Genomic DNA, 26,073 nt, shown 5'->3' with positions numbered 1-26,073 from the left:
GATGGGCCCACCAGAAAAAAAAAAAAATCTCAGGAGAAAGATTTGCGATGGTTTTTCCCAGAAGATCTACTTTGAGAATCACTATTGGGCCCGCATGTGGGTGGCCTGGTTCCGAGAAAGGTGATCAATTACATTCCTGGTCCTGATTTTGTTGTGTGTCCTCCACAGATGATGTCATGTTGTTACTGCTACTCCTCTGGCTATTTGACCAATGTCTGTCAGGTTTCTAGATAACGTGTTTCCATAGCCTACGCCTTCTGCCTTGGATGGGTATAAGTCGGTTGCTAACATCAAAGTGTCATAGAGCTGTTGTGTTACAACGTGAGAGACTCCAAATGGCAAGGGGCCAGTGCTTAAAGTTTTCAGACACTTTCTGTGATGCTGAGCTGGAAGGAGGGCACATGTCATTGCTCCTTCCCACTCATGACTGGATTTTAGGTTCTTCCCCAGTATTCAGAGTGTCAGGGAGAGGGAGGGGAACTAGCAGCAGTGCATATGAAAGCTTGTTAGAAATGCAAAACCACAGGCCCGACCAAAGGCCTACTGAATCAGAATCTGTACTGTAACTAGATCTCCAGTTGACTTATGTGCACACTCCATTTTGCAAAGTGCTTCTCTACTTTACCAAAGGATCGGTTCATATGGTCTTTACTTACCCCATACCTTTGCCCTATCCCTTTAAATCTTTCCAAGGATTCTTCACTATTCAATGTAATTATATAATACATCTTAGATTCTGCCTTTTCTACTGGAACAGGAAGTCAGGATTGAGGAAAGGCAGCACAAAAATAGGACTATTATGAAGTAAGCCTCAGACATTCCGATTTCTTCGTATTAAAAATCTACTCATAATGAGAATTAGTTTAGCTGAAATTACTGGCTAAATACAATACTTAATAATAATAACAATAATAATGTTCTTAAGTGAAATAAAATTAGACACTCTTTTAACCTCTGCATTTCTGTAGTTTGTGCATTTGTTGGTGTCATAATTACTATTACATTGGGAAGAATCATACTGATTTTAAATCTGATGAAAATAAGGAATAGATGCTGAAGTCTTAGGAAAGATTCTTCAAGTGAATGCCCTCAGCTATAATACAAATGTCCCTTCTTTTCTCTTGTTGAAACTGGGTGTCATGGTAATTTTTGCATCACGTGTGTCTGTGGCACCAAAGGCCTGGGTTCTTCTGGGGAATGTCACAGGTCTGTTGGTTTAGGCCACATTCAGAATTCTGGGACAATCTCTTCATTTGACTACCCTAGAGTAACAACGATAATAGTGATAACAGCTTAAATCTCTGCAAGCACCTTATATTATGTGTGCTGAAAGGTTTATGAAAAGAAAACAAAACTAAGAACTATTCAATAACAGGCAAATAGGCAAATTATAGTATTCTGACACCCCACAATAAAAAAAAGTGGTCCCTGTATGCTAATCATTATTAGTTACTTGGCATACATTATCTCCAGTTCTCCTGTCTAGGAGCTGTTATTCTTATTTTAGAGTTAAAGAAAGTTAGAGAAATTTCAAAACTGTTCTTAAGATCATGCAAATAATAAATGATGGAGCTTGTATTCAAACTGTAGTCTATACTTCCCACAAACAGGCATTTATCTAAGCTCTACAATTCTTCATCACTTGATATACGATATACAATGAGTAATTACCTTTTAAGGTAACAGGGGAAGGCAGCTACTTCCAGTGGACTCCTATAGTACCCTTCATCCCTGAACTACAGATCCACTGAGGGCCCTAGCACTGCTGGCTAATAGAAAAAGTCTGAATGAAGTTCAGGATCATAGTGATCCCAGGTCTCCAAAGGTCCTGCTTGCATTGCCCAAGGGGAGCTTGTGTTCAGTTGGCAATTTGTTTTCATAGCTACAGTTACTTTTAATCAGTGCTGCTGTTATTCTATTTCCTTCAGGGTTTTTCTCTATCATTGGTCTCTCTCATGTTTATATTCCTCCTCTCTCTCAGCCCTCTTCTCTTGTTATGGGCATACTCAAGTCTCATCCTAAAAAAGCAATCAACCACTGGCAACAAGAAATGTTTCTTGACTCTGATTCTCCTTCCTACGGTTGCTCCACTCTTATACCCTCTTCTGCCTCTTGACAGAGTGGCTGCCTCACTTACTATCTACAAATCATTATTTTTCATTTACTTTTGAATCAATTGCCGCCTGGTTTTCTCTTCCTCCACTCACTGAAACTAATTGAACTATTTCCAGCAAGTTTCATGATGCTGATACCCAACAGCCTTTTTGCTGGAGGAAAATGGAAATATAAATGACATTTTATATTGGAGGAAAAGGGAATATAAATGACATTTGTGGAATACATCCTGTGAGTCATCTTTCTGCAATGTCCTTTGTCTATATTTTCTTATCTAACCCTCACAGTAACCCTGTGATATTTTAAATAATCAATATTATTATTATTTAAAACTCAGGAATAGGTTCAGACCATTCCATTAAAATAAGGTAGAGACCTGACTCAAACCTAGTTCTGTCTGACTCAAAATTTCATGTTATTTTATTATACAAAGTGTAAACCAACCAACCAACAAACAAAAAAGGTCTAAGCCGCCACACTGCCCGCCCAGCCATCTGAATGGACCCCTCCTCTTGGCCAAGGGCTTTCCAAAGTTAACCTGAAAAACTTGTTCAGGCCATGATGGGAAGGGGGAGCCAGACATGCCTCATTATACTTTCCTGCCTTTTGGAATTACTGATAGAACAGACTCTTTAAGTCTGATAGGAAATATTCACAATCTATTCTCGCTCAGTCTGCTACCTGGAGGCTTCATCCGCCTGATAAAACCTTGATCCCCACAACCTCTTATTGTAACCCAGACATTCCTTTCTACTGATAATAACTTTTAACCAATTAATTGCCAATTAGAAAATCTTTGAATCTGTCTATGACCTGGAAGCTGCCACTTCAAGTTGTCCTGCCTTTCCGGATTGAATTAATGTAACTCTTACAGGTATTGATCGATGTATTTTGTCTCCCTAAAATGTATAAAAGCAAGCTGTACCCTGACCACCTTGGCCACATGTCAGGACCTCCTGAGCCTGTGTCATGGGTGTGTCCTTAACCTTCACAAAACAAACTTTCTAAATTGCTTGAGACCTGTCTCACATGCTTTTGGGTTCAAAAGGGAAAAAAAAGAAATAGAAGCAAGGAGTGGAGGGGGGAGAGAGAGAGAGAGAAAATGAGAGCGAGAATGGAAAGAAAAGGAAGAGGGGAGGAAAGATTTAAATCCAGCACCTGTAATCCCAGCACTTTGGGAGGCCGAGGCAGGCGGATCACAAGGTCAGGAGATCGAGACCATCCTGGCTAACATGGTGAAATCCCATCTCTACTAAAAAATACAAAAAACTAGCTGGGCGAGGTGGCGGGCATCTGTAGTCCCAGCTACTCGGGAGACTGAGGCAGGAGAATGGCGTAAACCCGGGAGGCAGAGCTTGCAATGAGCTGAGATCCAGCCACTGCACTCCAGCCTGGGTGACAGAGCGAGACTCTGTCTCAAAAAAAATAAAATAAAATAAATAAAAATCCAGCAAAGTTTTTCTACAAGTGAATCAAATTGACCATTAGATAAATTTCATTGCTATTATTACCTTTTAATTTTATTGTACAGGAATATTTTATTTCAGGATTGAAAGTGGAACGTAGAATTGGGAATAAAAATAATACTAGTAACAAAAGTTACTTATGTTCCAAAAGTAGCATACTTAATGGAAAGGCTTCTGATCCTCTGTTAAATTATGTTTTCTATAGAAATGAAGGCTGCAGCTGGGGTATCTACTTGCTAATACTGCCACCATGCCCAAGTTTCTGAGGGATTTGTTCATGCACAAGAAACTAGGATATGGGGCGGATAGCGAATGAACACTAATTTGTGTGTGCTATTTAAGTTTTTTTGAAATTATTCAAATTTCTCTGGCCTAGAAACCAGGACAGAATCTCAGGACAGATGGCTTGGTAATGAGTTTTTCACCTCTTTTGGCTGCCAAGCAATTTGGAAATTGCACTCGTCCAGGTCCCTGTCAATGCAGTTCGGCACTTCAACTTGAAGACGAGTCTGACACCAAGAAGTTGTCATCATCAGCAGCTAATGCTTAGCAAGTGAGGCACATCAAGTGTCATGAAAACGGAAAGACAAAAATTCTGTTCTGGTTATTGTAACTCCCTAACAAGTTTGGGGTGCATCTGAATTTCTGCGTTGAGTTAGTTCAACTTACATCTGCATTTCAGACTTCACTCTTAGCTTGAAATTCAATACTATTTATCAGATTATCCACTGGACAATTTTTACTTGGGTGTCATGCAGACACCTCAAAGTACACAGGCTCAAAACTAAACCCTTAATCTTTCCCAAAAAATCCCCTCCTGCTCCACTGCTTCCTGTCTCAGTAGTCTCAGTGAATATTAACATTATCCAACCAGCCAGTGACTCAAGCCTGGGGAAACCTTCTTGACTATTCCCCTTTCTGCCTCCATCACGTCTAATTACAGACACTTCCTAAACATCTCCTGAATCTGCCCACTTCTCTCCAACCCTATCACTATCACGATCTTTAGACCATCCTCAATTAATTTTGAACCACACTTGGTGTAGCTCCCTGACTAAAGGCCATCAGCCTTGCCCTTCTCTGCCCAGTTCATTTTCTCTTTGGAGCTAGTGTGGTACATTATATCAGATTGTGCCATTGCCCTGCTGAAAACTTCCCCATACTTTCCGCTGGCTGAGGGATGAAGTCTAAACTCCTCAATATGGCTCAGATGGCTCCCTCCCCAGCACCAATTTTTTTTTTTTTTTTCCAACCAGTCAGTCATTAAGTCAGCAAGTACTTACTGAGTGCCTGTTCTGTGCCAGACCTTGCTTTAGGTCCTAGGGATACAGCAATGAACAAAATAGTCACTGCCCTTAAGAAGCTTCCATGCTAGCAGGAGCAGACATGATAAACATGGCAACCAACAATTGCATAAGCTTAGGTGCTGGCAAATACCAGAAGGGAGATATTTGTGTGTGGTGCCTCCTATAAGCTTTTCTTTATCCCACCTAAACTGGACATGTGCTCTTCTGTAAGCACTGTGTCATCACACTTTAGCACCTCTGTGTTATTTCTTGTTTGATTGCCTACCTTTTATGCTGGATCACTATAGGTTTGAGGAGGGCAATGATTCATTCTAGATACCATCATAGCCTAATGACTAGTTATTGCCTAGCGTATGTCAGAAGCTTAGTAAATATTCGTGAAAGGAATGTTACCTCTTAAGTATGAATTAATTGGTAGGCTGTTATCTGATTGGGTAAATTAAAATATATATGGCTAAATTAAAAAATTGGGTGAAAATTAAAAGTTATAGTTCTTCTGAAATTCACACCTGTTCAGATACCTGCAGACCTATGTGCACTATATTGAACTTTCAAACACACAAGTTGATCAAACTTATTTACTTCAAATCACCCAATTCTTACAGATTATAAATTTTATGTATTACTAATTTTTAAGTTTTTCTTCTCATTTGCTAAGAAAGCCAGATTAAGAAAGAACTTTGTTTGGAACATTGCAATGTGGAGAAATATGCTCTGAAATCAAAACATTGCAAGGAAAAAACATAGATGGCTTTTGTGTCATTTTAGTTAAAGAAACAAAAAAGTGGGTAGAATAGCATAATCATTTTAGGCAATCGTATGCTGCTATCTTCTGTTTGTTTAATACATTTACCTTTGCAAGATTTATACCTATTACTCTGTTATATCAAATATTAAGTTCTTGCCAGGATGGATAGAATGATGGTACGCCCTTCTAATGGGAAATGGAACAAGCACACTATCTTCCATCTTCAGGCTCTTCAGAGAAGAACATGTACACCTGTGCTCGCCATAAAGCCAAACAAATCACAACAAATAATATCAGCCTGAATATAAATTGGATTGACTTTATATGCTTTTAAAAGAAACAGTTTGTCCCACCCTTAAAAAAAAAGTATTTGGTTACATAATTTTGATGATTTTGTTCTGTTTGGATGAAAGAAACTTCTGGGGAGAGTTCGAGTTCTAAGTCCTTTATCATTCTCCTCTTAAGATCTTACAAAATCTTATGCTTTTACTGTGGTTGTCTAGGGTGCGTACCAGAGTTTCTGGAAAAAAATGTTAGCTTTCAAAACAATCTTGACACATAGAACCTACAAGAATAGCTGTCTTGATTTCTCTGTCTCTCTCTCTCTTTCTCTGTGTGTGTGTGTCCGTGTGTGTGTGTGTGTTTTAACTAACTACCCTTCCTCACCGAGTCCATTGCTTGCAAATATTCCAAGATATATACCTATAGTTTGAAATCAGTTGCTTGGTTTCCAAATGAAAATAGTTGCAGACAGAATGCAGCACAAGTGATGTGGGAAAACTGAGCTTTGGGATTAAGAGCCACTAGACCAGGGTATTTTTCTCAGTGGTCCTCTCTTCCTATTTGTTTATATTTTCATTTCACATCATGTCCTTACTTAGAATTTACCTCTTGAAACTCTCAGTTTCAAACTAACTGAGAACTTGGTACTGGTTTCTTTAGTATTGCTAGTTTAACTGGTGTATTGTTTTGTAGAAACTCTTACTCTCGTACAAACTTAAATATAAAAATTCTTACTGCCAATAGAAATCCTTCTACACACTTCACAACTTCTCAATCATTACAATGCACTCATAGTTCTCTTAGTTTTCATGTTATGTAGTCCATATTCCATTCCGCAGCTTAAAACATGAGTGAAAAAATGAGTGGTCAGAAGTACATGGCCTGGAAAGATGTCTGGGCAATGAATTCTGGGAACCAATATGGCGGTCCAGCTTCACAGACTCTGAGGTCTCAATTGTTTAAAAAGAGAAAAGATAAAAATTGCCCAAATCTCAATTACCTATTACAACATGGAAAAACTCACACAGCATGCCACTGGCAAAACTCAGAAACAGCTTCCCAAGTGTGGAAACACATAAAGCAAAACATTCTTTCTTTATAGTAACTATTTGAATTTCTAATTCTCAGAGCCTTGCACATTTATTATGAAAACCAAATTCAGTTCCCCTAAGGGGCAAGAAAGAACCACTTCCTATTGCATAAATTTATAGAATTATAATAGCAAATATTTAAAGCCTTGCAATTTGTTCCTTGGGTAGCATTATATCGTCCTCTTCTGGGTTACGCAATTCTGCCTTGGCCTTTCAAACACAGAAACATTTTACCCTTGACACAATTTGGAATTTGGAACTGCCTGTGAAAACATGAATAACTTCATTTTTCCATTTGAAAAGTCCCTAAGCACAAACTGATAAATTCTCAGAGAACTTCAGTGCAGAGTTTGCAGGCTAGCATTTCAAATGCCAAGACCTATATTCAAAGTGCTTGAATTGCCAGAAAAAACACAGCTGTTAGTCCCTATCTCAGGCAATCTGTACACCATCTTTTAGGCTGGGGAGATTGTAAATGAGCTGAAGGCTAGAGGCAAATCTTAGAAGAATCAAAATCAGCACTGAAGGGACACCTATCCAAGATAAAAATATATTACGTTCTAAATATTAGCACTAACTCAGAATATCAGAAGTTTTAAATTATTGTTTATTTTGAAAGTCTCCCTCTCCTTTACCACCAAAAAAAGGGTCACAGGATCCATTAGCCAGAAATTTCCTCCTGACCTTCAGTTCTACTTTTGATAAATGTTCTTGTGTCTTGTTTTAGCTATTATTTAAAGGATTATGGTGGCCTAGAAACTAGCCACTGCAGTGATTTTATGGAGTTGTCAATGGAGAAGATCTCATGAGGTCAGAGTAGCTGTGACAGAGACAGTCTCTGACATTTTCATAAACTAAATTGAATTCTTGGCATAATCGGAGCTTGGACAGCATGAGTGTCCAGCCTTGCTACCCCTTAGCTGTATACATTCTGCTTTAATTTCTACCCGAATAATGTGATAGAATAAAGTGGGCTTATTCAGCTGGGCTTTAGTTATGACTTGAGATACAACAAAGTGCACAAATAATAAAGGATTTTGTTTCTGGAGACGTGAAAAGCATCTTTGCATTTTCTCAGTATGTTTGACACCTCCATGGGTTTGTTCAGATTTTGACAGGCTGGCTGCTGCAAAGATAAAATAAGCTCTGGGTTATGTGTAATTTCCTATGCACAGACCCTAGCTATAGCCTTTTCCTACCCTTGGTCTGACCCTCTAGTGTGTTAGGATATTCTCATGAGAAACTCTGTCTTAGATTTTCTGGAATCTTCTAAACAAAACCAATTGGTTACTTACATTCTTTCATTTTACCAACATTTGCAACGTTTGCTGAATATACCTACCTTATGTCAGTCTTTTACATGTGTGTACATATATATATGTGTGTGTGTGTGTGTGTGTGTATATATATATATATATATATGGAGAGAGAGAGGGAGAGAGAGAGAGACGGGGTCTCACTATGTTGCCCAGGCTGGTCTCCAACTCCCGGGCTCAAGCGATCCTCCTGCCTTGACTTCCCAAAGTGCTGGGACTACAGGGGTGAGTCACTGTGCCCGGATCTACATGCATGTATTAATTCATATTCACAATTTCTATCTGGCAGGTGAAAAAAATGAATCCAGAGATTTAAGTAACTTGTCCAAGGTCACACGACTAATAAACGTTTTGCCAAGATATAAATTCATGTTCTCTGGAACTCTGAAACTAGGTGCCTCTCTTTAGTTTGAGATGCCTTAAGCTAACACAGTGGTGGATGCATATCACAATGGAAGCCATGTGTCTACTGAACCAATGGGATCAGTGATGTAATATGGTCCAGTGAGTGCTCTCAAGGACCTGTTCTGCACTTTCTCTGTGATGTGAGATTGTGTGAATGCTGATGATGTAAAAATTTGATCAATAATGTACCAAAGTGGTCTTTCCATTTCAGAAGATATATCAATTTCAATCCCTATTAATATCAAATATCAAAGATCTGGTGTTCCACAGTTCTCAGGAGAATTATAACCCACACCTAAAAATACACATCATCTAATTTAGATTTAATGATCTTCTTCCTAACTTCTTGTTACCAACCACTTTATTAAACATAATGAATGGCTTCTCTTAGGACGATCCTTTTTTCAGGATGCATATTACACTGAGACTGTCTCTTCTGGCAGCTGCAGCTGTGATTTTAATTGGCTTCATGCCACTCTGTTCCAAGCCTCAAGGCCTTCTCATGAAAGCCATAGAACTATTTAAGTAGAAAAAGATCTCAGAGATCACCTAGTCCCAAAGTCTCAAACTGACAACTCCCAGGCCGAAGCTGCCTCAATTGTATGTTGTTTGTTCTCCACAGTAATGACCCAAATCAAGTTCTTATACTTTTTTGAATTGGTTGCCAAAGTTTCTAAGTGGGTATATTTCAAATGAAAAATCTATATGTTGGGCTTCTCTTGAAAATTTGGAATATGAGGCAGCACTGGGCCTGTCTTTCGGTGTGGGAGACACCAGCCATGGTAGCAGGTACTCCTGTAGGTGCGGCTGAGCTTGTAGTGTGAGGCCACCCTGGTACTCCCCTGTGGGCTGGCAATACTCTTGTCTGTTGGTATTGGTCACTGTGTTTGTATTTTTTTTTCTTGTAGGATTAAGAAAGAAAAATATTTCTGACTCTGTCAGAAACAAGAAAAAAATATAATTCGAGAAGGTTTCATGTTAAAAAAAATGTTAAAAAACCCAGAAGAGAGTAAGTTTCTTTTTTTTTCTTTCTTTTTTCTAGACAGGTTATTACTCTGTTGTCCAGCCTGGAGTGCAGTGGTGCGATTTCAGCTCACTGCAACCTCCGACTCCCGAGTTCAAGAGATTCCCATGCTTCAGCCTCTTGAGTAGCTGAGATTACAGGCAAGTGCTATGACACCCAGCTAATTTTTGTATTTTCTGGTAGAGATAGAGTTTCACTATATTGGCCAGGCTGGTCTCGAACTCCTGATCCACTCGCCTTGGCCTCTGAAAGTGCTGGGATTACAGGCTTGAGCCACCATGCCCGGCCATTATTTTGAAGATATAAATACAGACATCCAAAGAGGTTAAGTGGCTTTGGGTTTATAATTTTAGGCCATAATTGGTGTGAAGGTTTTTTCAACCATTTTGTATAGTGCTTGGCATGTAGGAGATAACACACATTTGTTGAATTAGTTCGTGGGTTGAAATTAGGGAAAAAATGATCTTAATGTTGTGAAATGTTTTAAGAAAAGAAGATAAATTAAGGCATGGTATTAAAGAATTTATGTAAATTCAAAATGGGCACAAATATTGTAGGGTGCAAGCATTATTTTATTTGGGCTTCAGAGTCAGCTGAATCTTTCCTCTTAGAAAGTACTTAACCAAGAAGGCCTTTTACCATCTCCCATGTCTGTCAGGTATGTATTTTATCCAAACTAGTGTAGAATTGTGCTAGAATATATCTCAATTAAAATATTAAGTTAGGAAAAATGGTTATGAAAAAAGGCTCTCCCTCCTTTCCACCTATCTTTCTCTCTTTCGTTCTCTCTCTCTCTCTCTCTCTCTCTCTCTCTCTCTCTCTCTCACACACACACACACACACACACACACAGAAATATGCTCAGAAAAATAGTCGGCCCACAAAATTTGATTTTAATTATTCATATTTTTCAAGGTCACATCTTTTTTGTGTTCTTCTATTACTAGATTATAAGACATAAATATTTCTTAGATTAAAATAACTGTTTCCTTCCTACACATAAACACTAACAGAGCAGGATAAATTGAAAAAATGAAGACATAGGAAAGAGAACCCTATTATTGCACCTAACTTTTTTTCAATCCAAATTAAGTACAGAGGCTAGCTATTTAAGGTACCACTATCTTGAAAGGATATGGATCCATTCCTTACCTTGTGAAATCACGCAAATGTTCAACCCAAACTCCTTTCCAAGTTCTCTAGACACAGTTGTTCTACATCTATAAGGGAGTGAGGTGAACTTCTACACATGCAGAGTTTCTAGAACTTGGTGTGAGTTCTCAATATTTTTCATTATCCTCCAAATACTTTGTAGGCTTCTGTGATAATTATTATTATCATTTTAGAGACAGGGTATCCTTCTGTTACCCGGACTGGAGTGCAGTGGTACAATCACTACTCACTGCAGCCTCCAACTCCTGGGCTCAAGTGATCCTCCCGCCTCAGCTCCCTGAGTAGCTAGGGCTATGGATACACATCATCATGCCTGGCGGGTTTGTATATTTTTTGGTAGAGATGGGGTCTTGTTATGTGGCTCAGACTGGTCTCACACTTCTGACCTGAAGCTATCTTTTTGCCTTGGCCTCCAAAAGTACTGGGATTACAAGCATGAGCCACCACACCCAGCCCTGACTTCCGTGATTATTGTTTCGTTCAAAGGAAAAGATTCCACAATAACAGTTGTGCTTAAAAATCATTCACAATAGGGCCAGGTGCAGTGGCTCATGCCTGTAATCTCAGCACTTTGGAAGGCCAAGAGAGGAGGATAGCTTGAGCCCAGGAGTTCAAGACCAGCCTGGGTAACCTAGTGAGACCCTGTCTCTATAAAAAGAAAAATGACTCACAATCTTTCTTCATCATCAAGAAGTTGTTTTTCCTGTTCATCCTAGATATTGCATGGGTACATTTACAACCATCTCCTCTGTCTAGTTAGGTTAAATAGAAAACTACTGAGTTTGTGCACGCATGGGCTCTTGAGGCAGCACATCTTGGTAAGAGCTCAGGGCTGGCTCATCCGCTCTGCCCTGCACCCCCTTGCACTATGTGCTTACATTTGATCAAATTACTTAACTTCTCTAAGCCTCTCTTTCCTCATCTGTATCATGAGAATAATGATACTAGTAACACCTACTGTTTTAGGCAAGTTCCCTGGGAAATAGATTCCGAGGTAGAGATTTGCATGCAGGGGGTTCGGTGTGGATGCCCTGGAATCCACATCTGTGGGAATAAAGGAAGCAGGATTCGGTAGAGCTGGGAATTGAACTACAATGCAGTGCCCACAAAAGCCCCAGCTGATCCCATGTGGCATCGAGGAGCTAAGAGGGCCCTTTAGAGTCGCCCACCTGAGGCAAGTGGGCTGGACCTTTAAACCCTGGGATCAGTCAGTGAGGGAAGAAAACCAACGCTGAGTGACAGCTGAGTGCAATTCCTGGAGAGTAACGCAGCCGGCAACATTGCTGGGAGCCGGGGAATGAGAGGCTCAGTTTTTCAGAGGAGATCTGGACAGCGCCCCGTGTACCTGTTACTCCTGCCTGGGAGGATTGAGTGAGATGATTCATAAACATCATTTTTCTACAGTGCCTGGCACACAATTTGTTATAAATATTACTAATAGATACTTACTGAGCATTCACTATTTGAAAATGCTAGAAAGATACTGGAGACACTTAGGAAAGTACAAAAATCAATCAGGAATGCACTCTTCCTGAAAAGATCACAGTTGAATGGGAAGACACAAACTAGAGGCTGTGGTCAGTCCTACCCTCCTGGTCATCGCATATGCTCTTTGTAATATTCCCTGATTTCCAAATGGATACCAAATATGTTTTGTAGCTTTCAAAGTGATTTTTAAAAGTGTATTCCTGCTCTTCAGCATCTTGTGGTTTTTCATTGGAGAGTCAAGAAATATGTGCATGAGAGAACTTGATAACAGCACAACATAGGGTTAAGTATAAAAATGTGTGACGATGACCCTAACTAGTGACAGGGTCCTCGCCTGAGAGAGAGTGTGGGTGCTGGAGTAGTCAGAGGGGCTTTGTGGAAGAAGGGATTTGACCTGGATTTTGTCAGACAAATGGACTTTGGATAGGTGGAGAGAAATGAGGGAACTCCAGACCCAAGAAGGGCATAAGGCAGGGGTCTGCCCATGCCTGCGGGTGGTGAGGGAGGCAGCAGAATGGCAGTGGAGGTTTTACATTGACACTGACCACTCAATGCACCTCTGCGAACTGGTGGAATCAGATTACTTCTGTGACAGATTGGGGCATTTACGCCTGATCCTACCAGCACTCTTTAGAATTTTTCAGTGACAAGGATGAAACCTTGTAACAAGGAGGTCGATCTGGGGTATTGAAAATGAGCTATAAAGGAAAATTAGCATTTATAGAGCACCTCCTGGGTAATCTTTTCAATGTCTTCTATTAGTATTACCATGTAAGCCAGGCGACAGATACTGAAGCTGAGACTAGAGACTGAGATTGGACACCCAGATATCAATGCTTTGTGAGGCAATTTTAGCAAAAAGATTATTTACACAGAGGAGAAAGCATAGACTTTGGACCCAGACTGATAAGGCTCAAATCATGGTTCCACTACTTACAGGACATGTGACCTTGCATAAATGCCATAACCTCCCTGTGCCTTTATGTTTCTATCTGCAAAATGAAAACAGTAATTCCCATCTTACAGACTTGTAGGGACAAAATGATAATTTAATACAATATGTATTGAAGTTGCTTACTAGACTTATAGATGTTTGATAAATGATATTATCAGGATCAATCTTATTATTATGCCCATATTGAGAGCTTCATCTATCTTCTTTTTAAACTTGTATTTTGGATTTGTCTCTGTTTGCCTGGGAATTCACAGTGCTTAAAATAAAATATAGTATTTAAATTCCACTCTTAAGGTCTAATTATAGAGCCTTACCATGATTTCTCTTAAGTGTCAGAAGGAACAAGGCTGATGTTAACTTGTATCTTTTGTTGGTAGATGAAAGTGCCTTGATGAAAGGTCACTGATATGAGGTGTCATCCTTTAAATTTCAAGTCCATACTCATTATGCCACCTTTTATTTTTTCAGGTCTTAAAGTGTTTTCTAGACCAGACCATTCTGCTGTTGACATCTCTGATGGAAAGCCCCACTAGATGTCTTTGCCTGGACTTTTCCTTCTTTTTCACCTCATCTTATGCCCTGCAGAGGAGTAGAGCCTAGTGACCAGGAGGAGACCTGCAGGTTAGGAGCTATGTCCATTAAAATTAGCAAAGATTAGGCCGGGCGCGTTGGTTCACGCCTGTAATCCCAGCACTTTGGGAGGCCGAGGTGGGCAGATCACAAGGTCAGGAGATTGAGACCATCCTGGCTAACAGGGTGAAACCCCGTCTCTGCTAAAAATACAAAAAATTAGCCGGGCGCAGTGGCGGGCGCCTGTAGTCCCAGCTACTCGGGAGGCTGAGGCAGGAGAATGGCGTGAACCCAGGAGGTGGAACTTGCAGTGAGCTGAGATCGTGCCACTGCACTCCAGCCTGGGCGACAGAGCAAGACTCCGTCACAAAAAAAAAAAAAAAAAAAAAAAAATCAGCAAAGATTACATAAAATTAAACATTCTGGTCCTCAGTTGCCAATAACCACATTTCAGATGTTCACACTAATGGCCCCTGTATTAGGCAAAACAGATTTGGAAAATTTTGACCATCACTCAAAAGTTTTTTTGGACAGCACTGTTCTAGAGTCAAATGGAATGAGTGATCGCTGTATTGCCCAAGCTGGAGTGCAGTGGTGCCATCTCAGCTCACTGCAATCTCCACCTCCCGGGTTCACGCAGTTATCCTGCTTCAGCCTCCCGAGTAGCTAGTATTACAGTCACGCGCCACTGTGCCCGGCTAATTTTTGTATTTTTAGTAGACACGGGGTTTCACCATGTTGGCCAGGCTGGTCTAGAACTCCTGACCTCAAATGATCTGCTCACCTTGGCCACCCAAAGTACTGGGATTACAGGCATGAGCCACTGCACCTGGCCTGAAGTTGAGTTATATCTTTAACACTCACTGTCTAACTTTGAGAAAGCAATTTACTCTTTCTGTGCCTTGGTTTTATTATCTACAAAATGAGGGTATAAGCATCAACTTACTGGGCTAATTTATGAGAATTAGATGAGTTAATATATGAAGTATATTTAGATTAATCCCTGGTACATAATATTTTCTCAGTAACTGTTAGCAATTGCTATTCATTGAAGTCTTAATAAAAAAAAAATACCCACTTCAAAAAGAAAACAGACTAGATAGATGAATGGAGGGTGGCTGAGAGCAGTTGGCCATTGTCTATGCATCCAAAGTTGGTGTATGTGTTGTCACGGAACTCATCATGCAATATTGTAATATTCGTTGTCTGTATCTGTTTTCTCTTCTTTTTCTTTTCTTTTCTTTTTTTTTAGACAGAGTCTTGCTCTGTTGCCCAGGCTGGTGTGCAGTGGCACGATCTTAGCTCACTGCAACCTCCGCTTCACGGGTTTAAGCAATCCTCCCACCTCAACTTCCCCAGGGGCTAGGAATACAGGCACGCGCCACCACAACCAGCTATTTTTTGTATTTTTTGGTGATGATGAGGTTTCACCGTGTTGGCCAGGCTGGTCTCAAATGCTTGACCTCAGGTGATCTGCCCACCTCGGCCTCCCAAACTGCTGGGATTACAGGTGTGAGCCACTGTGCCTGGCCTGTGTCTGTTTTCTCTAGGAGACTCCACACTTTGGGAGTTCAGGGACTGGCGCCTTATCCCTTGCCACACTCCTAGCACCTACCATGGTGCCTTGAATATAGTTAGCACTTGGTAAGTACTTTTTTCCCTCAACATGGTCGAACTAGCTCAAATGCTTAAGAACCAACAGTTTTCTTATTTACTGATATGTTAGTGGGAATCAGAGGATTGGAGTTTTGCTAATTTTCCTGTATTTTTAAGCTGGATAGAGACATAGACTTACAATTAGGTTTAAAGATAATGGGGAAAAGGATTTAAAATCAGGAATGGATAGGAAGAGCCAAAATGGATAATCACTTCACATGCTGGGAAGGAGGGAGGAGGGAACGTGAGGAGAGAAGAGAAGATACCAAGTTGGTAAATCCTGTGGGAGACAGCTAAAGACAAATGTTCCCTACTTCAACATTTTACCGTAGGGAGGTCCTGAAGCCCTGGATGTAATTATCTTGGCTGGAACTCGCAGACTAGGGTAAATAGAAATCTGAGTGTGTCAACAAATTATTTAATTAAACAGAGTACATGGCAGTGTGAAAGCAAAATTATAATGTGCAATAGGATAATGTGATTGAAAGCTTCAGCTGCAGTGGAATGGAGAGAGTAAGACATGAAAGAAAAATGATATAGTCCTGAGGACCATGGACTATATCATGGACTTGGGTAGCCAATGTGAAAAATAAAACAAGAAGTCAGATAAAGAAAATGGAATTGTGTTATTCAAGAACACCTGTTTATTTAGATCAACCCCTTGGGTTTAAAATAAATTTAAAAGCAATTGAGATTAAGCCATCATTTTAGATGAGCCAAGGAGGCCTGAAAGTGGCATTAAAAGGGTCTCAGGATTTGTGCCATCAGCATAAAAGTGGCAGTTACAATTAGAAGCAGAAGTGAAATGGCTAAGATGTATAAAAGCAAGAAATGAACAGATGGCCAAGGCATTCAGCTTGCTAGGGTGCTAAAACTGGATATATTTTATATTTCATTCCAAGTTAACAAATATTAGGACATTAAAATGCATGAATGTAGTGTGTTTTCCATCTTGCCATGTTTTTATTACCAAGTTAGGGGGAAAAAAGTAAGCTGCATGGAATGTATGCAAATGCATCAGTCTAAACAAACTCAGAGTCAACGGAGATCAGGAAGGTCAGCCAGATTTCTATTTTCTAAAGAGCTGCCTGGTCAATTGTATCCTAAGCTTCCTGTGTCCAGATAGTCTTAAGTGGCCACCCACTTCCAGAAGGACTACAAAGAAGGTTAGATTGCTGAATGACACTTTCTTTAAAGGTGATAGTAGCTCCCAATGAAGTTTATACATGGAAGATGTTTTTATTGACCTTTAGTATGTCATTCATCATAAGCAATCATTAATACAAGGTAAGGTCACTGTGATCAGTGGAATATTGATAATACCATTACAAGACCCATTTCTTACACATTTTCTGTGGAGCCTGCAGCTTTCTCTGTAGACTGAGGTCACAGTTAAGCACAAAATTTTCATTGGTTTGCAAGCTTACTGATTAAGGAGTAGGAGTATGTTTAGAGTCACTGATCTCTCCTGAACTGATTTATTTGATCTCAGCCCCTGTCTAGGGTTCTGAAACCAGATCGCGATGCTGAGTCCCTAATGGAAAAGTTGTCAAGTTCCCTTTTTTCATGATTGTCAATTTCTAGGCTACCAGATTGTCTTCTCGGTCTTCAGAATACATAGCCATGCATCTCTGAAAATGAAGAACAATTTCTCCCTCTCCACTTTTCATTTTTACCTGGACCAAAATTGCACTATATTCATTCATCCAGTCAGTCACCTGATCTATATTTATTGAGTGCTGATTATCTGGGGAACTAGGGATAAAATGGTTTCTGCACTTATGTTTAAAAGAGATTGACTTTCTCACAGTCTATGTTTACTAACTTTGACTCCCTTTGACATAATCTAAATGCAGTGGAGAAGAACATTCAAACCTAACATCTATGGAGGCTGAAGCTGTACATATAAAGAAATACCCAAGAGAGTGTGTGCCCTTCCTCTATTTCCATCTCCTGCCCTGCTCCAAGTTATGTTCTGGAAAATACTATTAGGTTGGTGCAAAAGTATTTACACCAACTAAATATGTACACAAAAAAGTGTCTGTGAACAACATCAATTTGCTCTCAGGCTGCAGTGGTCATTGAGAAAAGGGCATTTAGCTTCCTCTAGTACCATATTAATATCTGGAAGGAATACAATTTTTGACCAAAGAGAAGGGAACAAAATTGTGTGTATATCATATGATTACATTATTTCACATGAACATATGGAAAGATGTATGTGGATGTGGATGTGAGAGTCATCTGGCTGAGACATCTGTCACCCATTTGATGGCCAGGGTTGATTCAGCAGATCTGGCCGGCTAGGCGGGTGTCCCCTTTCTCACAGCTCCATGCGTATCTCTCTTGAGGCTGCTTGGTCAAAGAGGATGGCCTTTCCTGATAGAGAAGGATCATTCTTCAGTCAAGGGTATGTAAGCCTTTCTGCTGTCTGGCTAGGACCTCCCAACAAGATCTATGTGTGTGTAAACTAATATGTATATATTTTATTATATATGTGTAATTTACCTATGTGTAAACACAACACCAAATAACATATATTTTTTTTGAGACAAGGGTCTCACTCTGTTGCCCCGGCTGGAGTGCAATGGTGCAGTAACAGCACACTGCAGCCTCTATCTCCCAGGCTTACGCAATCCTCCCGTCTCAGCCTCCCAAGTAGCTGGGACCATGGATAGGCACCACCACACCTGGCTAATTTTTAAAGTGTTTGGAAAGATGGGGTCTCACTATGTTGCTCAAGCTGGTTTCAAACTCCTGGGCTCAAGCGATCCTCCCACCTTAGCCTCCCAAAGTGCTGGGATCAGAGGTGTGAGCCACCACACCTGGCCAACACATACATTTTTAAATATGGTTAAGGCAACCCTCACAGTAGCCATGGACGTGAGGAAATGCTGTGTATGTGTGTGTGTTGGGATAAGGATGGAGGCTAGGACAGGGTAGAGAGACTTTGAGAAGGGATGCAGAGCACAGAAGCACAGAATGCCTTAGTGTCTTCTATAATAATTATTGAAGGGTTATGAATGGTACAAGAACCATGGCCAGTAGTGATGATGGCAGAAGGGAGAGGATGAAAAGAGATGATGATTTGAACATGGATCAAAGAAAGATGGTACCTTGAAGACATTAATAACATATCCTGATGCTAATTTAATATATAATATATATATAATATGCACAAGTAATATATATAATACATAAATCATGTACCATAGTAAATAGAAATGTCCTCCATATTTCTGAAGTTTAGAAAATGGTGATAAGTTTTCTTTATATAGTAGCAGAGTTAAGCCACCTTTATTTATAAACTTAAACTATGTGTCATTTATAAACTTAAATTACGTGTCAAAGGTAATTTAAAAAGCTATCTGTATGAAATTTGCTATAAAGAATGAGTATATTTTAAAACTGATGAAATATGGATATAATTTGCAGCCATACCCTGCTGTTGATTACATGATTTTTTTTAAAGCCAATAATTATTTCAATATTCATCTAAAATATTCTGATTGAATGAAGAGATAAACAAATCTGCTATTAGAAGATGAAAGGAATATGTACATGTAAAATCATCAAAGAATGTGCTTTAGAGAATTACACAAATGCTTGAGGAAAAATTATGTAAATAGCATTTTTTGGAAACATAAATGTAAAAAAGTTCCAAAAGTGGCATACTATTATGTCATAAATATGTATTATTCTAAAAGTAATGCTGAAGGCATTAAGCATTTCTCTTTAGGATAAACACTATTTAATGAAAATAGAAAACGTTTTCAAAGTAGCTTGATTGCTAAGTGTTTATACCAGCTACAACTCTTTCAGTAAAAAATAAACATAGATATTTAGGTAGAGAAAATAACTTAAGTACACTTTTTTCAGAATACATGGCCTAAGGATTTAATATTTCAAATATAGAAATAATTTTAAAGGCTTAAAAATAAGACCTATGTAGTTGAACAATAAAGTGTATTTCTAAAACATTTTATAAATATAAATCCCTTTCATCAGCTCTGCAATTATTCTTATCCTTGTAATTATGTCTTCCTGGTCTTAGAAAACAGATAGAGAACTGAGACACCGTAGGGTCATGAAAGAGACACTGGACGCCAGGGTATTGCATAGCTACTAACACTAGACACTTAAGATAATTGTTTGTAAAAGATAAATAGCCAATATTGAGTGCTTACTATGTGCCATGTGAAACATGGTTTTCCTTCATTTAAAAAATTTTATCTTTCTAAAACACTATGAGAAGTAACATTTACTATCCCCATGTTGCAGATGAAGAAACCAAGACTGAGAGTGATTTATGTTAATTTGCCCAAGGTGAAGCAACTAGAAAATGGGAAAGCAGGACTGGAACTTAGGAAGCGAGGTCTTTCACCACTGCCCTGTACAGCCACCCATATTAAATCCAACTATAACTCTTTATGATTAATTTTATCTCAGGAAGTCAGAGAACTGTAAAATAACCTGCCCAAGGTTCTTTTGCAGATTGTGTCAGAGCAGGATTTAAACCTGAGTCTGACTTCAAAGTCATATTCCACTGTGCTTTGCTCCCTTCATCTGAGATGTTGCCAAATACCTGTGTCACATACTGGCACCTGCAGTTTATTAGGCTGTTGGCATCTAGTCAAGGATCCTCACAGGATGCTAAAGCAGTGGTAGGGACCAGAGAAGGACTTCTGCCTAAAAGTACCTGCAGACCGGTCCAGCTGTAAATCTGAATCTGTTAACTTTGTGCCACGGTGACCCCTCATGGGGTCCACATCCTATACAATACAGAGCTGACCGCCATATTTCAAAATGAGTTAAAATGTGCGAATAACCATAAACATGAGTGATGGAGTAAAAAGATAAAGTCAAACTAGATATATTTATAATAATAAGACGACAGACATAATATAAATATTGAAGGTCTTAGGAATTAAATGAACATTAAGAAATGCATCTGAATACATATGATCTATTCTGCAACTAAAACTTTGACTATTGTTTAGAATCAGATTTTAAAATCAATGTAGCTTTATATGGATAGTAATCATAATACTATCCATAATCATGTGTAGTTATCAAAATAAACATTATTCCTCAGGAAAAAAATATACGATTGTATGTACTCTATTATTGAAAAGGTATTCTTCTGCTTCAATGGAAATTATGCAGTTCTGCTGAAAAATTTCTTCAAAGTGACCCTTGGAGATCTGGACTCTTAAAATGTATATGCATGTTTCACAATTGCTTAAATTGAGTATGCTGACAATGGAAATAACAACTTTGTAATTACCAGAAATGAACCCCTCCAAATGGATCACTTTTTAGTGAGGACAGAGGCCTTTTGAACTTTGCCAAAACAGGTGCTTCATGCAGAGACCAAATGCTAGGATTATTAAGTAATAATTAGAGAAATTCTAGGTAGAGAGAGTGTATGAAAGAACAGACTTTGATGAGACAGATGACCTTTCAGTGTTGCTACGGTGTTCTCATGGTGGATTTTCCCATTCAATTCAACAGCCAGCAAATAAAGAATAAATTAGAACATGCCCAACCGCTAGGAAGTCATTTCTCCTGTTAAAAGGAGTCCTAATAGGAAGCAGAAGTCAGAGGGTGGAGTTGATAGTGTTCTGTTCCCTCAGGGCCCATTCCTCAATGGTGAGAGCTCCCAAGAGCCTCATGGCTGATAAACTGCTGGCTCTGGAGTCCTGCCCCAGCTGGCAGACATTAAGTGACCGGACGAAGAACTGACCTGTCCCGCTGCATCAGCCAAGCCCATCCTTCTTTCCCAGGTAGGAAGGGACGCCAGGGCTCCGAATGCAGGTCTGGTGTGACTTGGGGACTTCTGGCCACACTTCTCTTTTCCCTCCATCTGTTGATTCCTTTAAACCTGAAGAGGTGGAAAATATCTCTGAAGCAGTAGATCCCTGGCATTAACTTGTTTTGTGCCAGGAAATACTATAATTCAAGAAAAATTCTTTTTTCCTCACTAAGGATGTTACTTAGATTATTTTAGGGCTGTCTTTATTCTGGCAAAAACAATTCTGATAAAATACCACAGTATGTGGCAAAAATAAACCAAATAAATATGTTAATAAAATAAATAAAGCTTGTTTAATGGGTACATTAAACCCAATATTCTCATCATGCACCACCTTACGATTCTCTGTAAGTTACTGTACTATTAAAGTCACCACCAAGTGAACTGTTATTAAGAATACAGCTGGCCAGGCGTGGTGGCTCACGCCTGTAATCCCAGCACTTTCGGAGGCCAAGGCGGGTGGATCACCTGAGGTTGGGAGTTCGAGATCAGCCTGACCCATGTGGAGAAACCCCGTCTCTACTAAAAATACAAAATTAGCTGGGCGTGGTGGCACATGCCTGTAATCCCAGCTACTCAGGAGGCTGAGGCAGGAGAATCGCTTGAACCCAGGAGGCGGAGTTTGCGGTGAGCCGATACTGCACCATTGCACTCCGTCTCAAAAAAAAAAAAAAAGAAAAAATACAGCTATAGTTGGAGTCTGGGTCCTGGATGAAGCATTTTGTTTTCTTCCTTATTGCCATAACTTCGTTACTCTGCCTTTTAAGACCATCTAATTTGATTAGCTCTGTTGAGTTGCCTGTTTAAGATATTTTATCATGCTAAAACATAATGGGAAATGTTCTATAAATGATTTAGTTAAACCTTTAAAAGTTATTTAAATAATAGAAGAAAAGCCTGGTGTGCTTCTAGTGAGATTCTTGAAGGATTAATTCACTATTAAAGCTACTACTCTATTCATTATCCACATGTGGTTATCAGGCAAACCTTCCTTTCAAGGTTCACTTTCAAAGAGTTGCCTTGTGGTCTTGCTTCTTGTGGACAGAAATAAGATCTCTGTTTGCTAGAGGCAAATGTATTACGGCCAAAGCTCCAAGAAGGAATGCCATGAAGCAATGGGTTTTCAGGAAAAACCAAACCAAACCACAACAAAAATGCTCTGTTTCTAATAAGACTGATTCTTTGATCCACTGGAAGTGGCTCCTAAGGTCAACAGGAGTGGAGTTGATTTGGTCTGGAAAAGCTGGAAGGTCAACTCTGGAGATAAACAACTTGGGGTTCTGTGCTGGAAACTAGGAAACTCGGTTTCAGTCCTGAATTTCCCAGTAAGTTCTTGTGTCGCCTTAGCTTGTTAGTGTACCCCTGAAGGTTACCGTTCCCTTGCTTATTAAATGAAGAGGGAGAGGGCTTATGAGTGGATCTTCATGGAAGTTGCCAGCCTAAAATCTCATGGCCTCAGATTGCCCTTGAAATATCATGAACACCTATGTCAGAAATATTGTTTAATATTAATTGGAAATACCTTTCACATCCTCATGTAAGTATGTTTGGGATGATGCCATGTGTGCATAAGTGTGTTTCTTTTTTCTCTGCTTATTTAAAAATAATCATGAATTAGAGTGTCAATATATTTTTAGTTCTAAGAAAGAGAACAGGGCCGGGCGCGGTGGCTCAAGCCTGTAATCCCAGCACTTTGGGAGACCGAGACGGGTGGATCACGAGGTCAGGAGATCGAGACTATCCTGGCTAACATGGTGAAACCCCGTCTCTACTAAAAATACAAAAAACTAGCCGGGCGTGGTGGCGGGCGCCTGTAGTCCCAGCTACTCGGAGGCTGAGGCGGGAGAATGGCGTGAACCCGGGAGGCGGAGCTTGCAGTGAGCCGAGATCTGGCCACTGCACTCCAGCCTGGGCGACACAGCGAGACTCCGTCTCAAAAAAAAAAAAAAAAAAAAAGAGAACATAGGTGTAGGATAATTTGGGCAAGTTCTGTATTGAAGGCAGAAAGTCACTTTTACTAAATTCCTACTTAAGAATCTTAAATGGAATATTGTATTTCCACAGCACTAATAGTCATGCTAGATTTTATAGAATACCTAAATTGTATCCAAGAAGAGGTCTTATTTGAAATTGGTGAAAGCCTATTTATTAAACAATTATTTTTTTCTACTTTTTACTTTTGAATCAAGCAATTGGGGTAATTTAATTCATTTACTCATTTTCACCTTTTCTGAGTGCCTACTAAGTGCCAATTACTGAGTTGGAAACTGCAAGGATTAGAGACATAAATGACAAAACTACTGACCTCTGGGAAATTGCTATGGACAAGTGTAGGATTATACTTATAGGCTTCCAGGTTTCAGACATGCAAAGAACAAATTACATCAGTTATTTCTACATTATGTTTCATTTGTTTGTTTCCTTTCTGCAATTACCTTATTATCAAAGAGGGGAAATATATAGACAAGGCCAGGAGTGGTGGATCATGCCTGTAATCTCAGCACTTTGGGAGGCCACAGCAGGCGGATCACATAAGGCCAGGAGTTTGAGACCAGCCTGCCCAACATGGCAAAACTCCGTCTCTACTAAAAATACAAAAATAATTAGCCAGACGTGGTGGTGCATATCTGTAATCCCAGCTCCTCAGGAGTTTGAGGTACAAGACTCCCTTGAACTCAGGAGATGGAGGTTGCAGTGAGCCCAGATCATGCCACCGTACTCCAGCCTGGGAGCCACAGAGCAAGATTCTGTCTCACAAAAGAAAAAAGCGTAATGAAGTATACAGATGATCGCAACTTAAGATGGTTGGACTTACGATTTTTGGACTTTATCATGGTACCTGTACAACCATTCTGTTTTTCACTTTCAGTACAGTATTAGATAAATTACATGAGCTATTCAACACTTTATTATAAACTAGGCTTTGTGGTAAACGATTTACCCAACTGCAGGCTAATTGTAAGTGTTCTGAGCACATTTAAAGATAGGGTAGGCTAAGCTATGATGTTCTGTAGCTTTGATGTGGGAACTGCATTTTCGACTTACGGTATTTTTAACTTATAATGCGTTTATGGGATGTGGCCCCATGGTAAGTGGAGGAGCATCTGTAGAGCATTTTTGTAGGGAAACACTTTACCACTAAAAAGAAAGTTTGTGTGGCGCAGCGGGGAACCTGCAGTCTTCTTTTGGTTGATACAATGCAAATCATGTCTATTTTGCAACACATCCTCCCTTAATCCTTGGGCATCATTCATGTCAGCATTGCTTTTGAAGGTTGCATCACAAAGCAGCTGAAGGGAACACTCGCACAGGTGTGGGAGCCATGCTACTTACCTCCACAGTGACTACACCAAGTCTTCCTTTCATGCATACAAAGACGGGTGTGAGAGATATCCAAGGGCAGAGGGTCCGGGACACTGTGACACTGGATAGAGTCATTTACTGTGCCCTTGGGGTGTGGACAAAGAATCCTTAATCTAGAATTTCCTCACCCTCCTATTTTTCACACCTAACTACATCCAGAAATTGAGTAGCTACAACCTGCAACCTTCAAGCTAGTGAAGAATGGCTTCAATGTGCAGAGTCAGCAAATGCAATACACGGTGGCTTAGTTGTAGTGAGGGACTTGTTTCACTGTTCTTTGGTGGCAAGAATTGACTTCAGGAAATAACTTGGAGGGGAAAGGAGACAGGTTAGCAAGTAGAGAGTTTCCCAACATTCAGGAATTGTGTGGTCATGGTATCAGTCACCCATCGGGGTGTTCACCAGCTCAGACAAACCAGGAATGTGTTACTACACGTTGGGAATGTGGGAGATCACGCAGCCACTGAGAATTTGAGCTGTCATGTTTCTGTGATTCTGTGAACCAATGATCTTACTTTTCAGAAGGTTTTTACTGAAGGAAAATTCAAGGCAGGTTTGTGTAGTACAGATTTTCCTAAATTCTGTCCTACACAATATGAATTTTTAGAGATTTAAGTTATAGCAGAAATAAAGGTGTTCTGTAACAAAAATAGTTTTGGAAAATGTGAGGTGTTAGACAGTAGAATCCTCCCTTGGGGATTCATGATGTACATTACCAGGACATTTTGAAAAAGTTGATAGTGAAGTAATTTGTTTAAACTTTGTTTAACCCAGTATTTCTCAAACATATTTATTCCAAATGTAATTTTTTTTTTTCTTTTTGAGACAAGGTCTGACTGTCTCACCCAGGCTAGAGTGCAGTGGCATGATCTGGGCTCATTGTAACCTCTGTCCACTGGGCTCAACCCATCCTCCCACATAAGATTCCTGAGTAGCTGGGACTACAGGTGCATGCCACTATACCTGACAAATTTTTTTTTTTTTTTTAGAGACGAGTTTCACTGTGTTGCCCACGCTGGTCTCAAACTCCTGGGCTCAATGATTCAACTGCCTGGGCCTCCCGAAGTGCTAGGATTACAAGTGTGAGCCATCACGCACAGCCTCAAATACAATATCTTTTATTTTTGTATAAAGCCAGTGTTCCAAAGTCTACCACTTGACACATTTCCTGTGGTAAAAAGAATATGACTTTTTGACCAATTTGAGTGGCAAGTCTGAGCTTGAACAAAATTCTTACTGTTTCAAGTTTCAATGTCCTCATCCAAAAAAAGGAGAATTACTTACTCATGCAGAGTCTTA

General features: G+C 39.7%; 2 long non-coding RNA genes across 2 annotated transcripts in view; both read left to right on the top strand.

Moving 5' to 3' along the window:
* Positions 1 to 9,811, top strand: part of LOC103875686 — a 46,221-nt gene extending 36,410 nt beyond the window's left edge. Inside the window, exon 4 of the long non-coding RNA XR_634575.3 lies at positions 9,773 to 9,811. This is a non-coding gene — a long non-coding RNA (uncharacterized LOC103875686). The remainder of the gene's footprint in view (positions 1 to 9,772) is intronic.
* A 140-nt stretch (positions 9,812 to 9,951) lies between these two features.
* LOC116268847 overlaps positions 9,952 to 26,073 on the top strand; it is a 40,649-nt gene continuing 24,527 nt past the window's right edge. The window contains exon 1 of the long non-coding RNA XR_004176024.1: positions 9,952 to 13,991. This is a non-coding gene — a long non-coding RNA (uncharacterized LOC116268847). The remainder of the gene's footprint in view (positions 13,992 to 26,073) is intronic.

This window comes from Papio anubis, chromosome 9 (assembly GCF_008728515.1).
Source record: "Papio anubis isolate 15944 chromosome 9, Panubis1.0, whole genome shotgun sequence".
NCBI lineage: Eukaryota > Metazoa > Chordata > Mammalia > Primates > Cercopithecidae > Papio > Papio anubis.
This window is presented reverse-complemented; position numbering and strand designations above follow the sequence as displayed.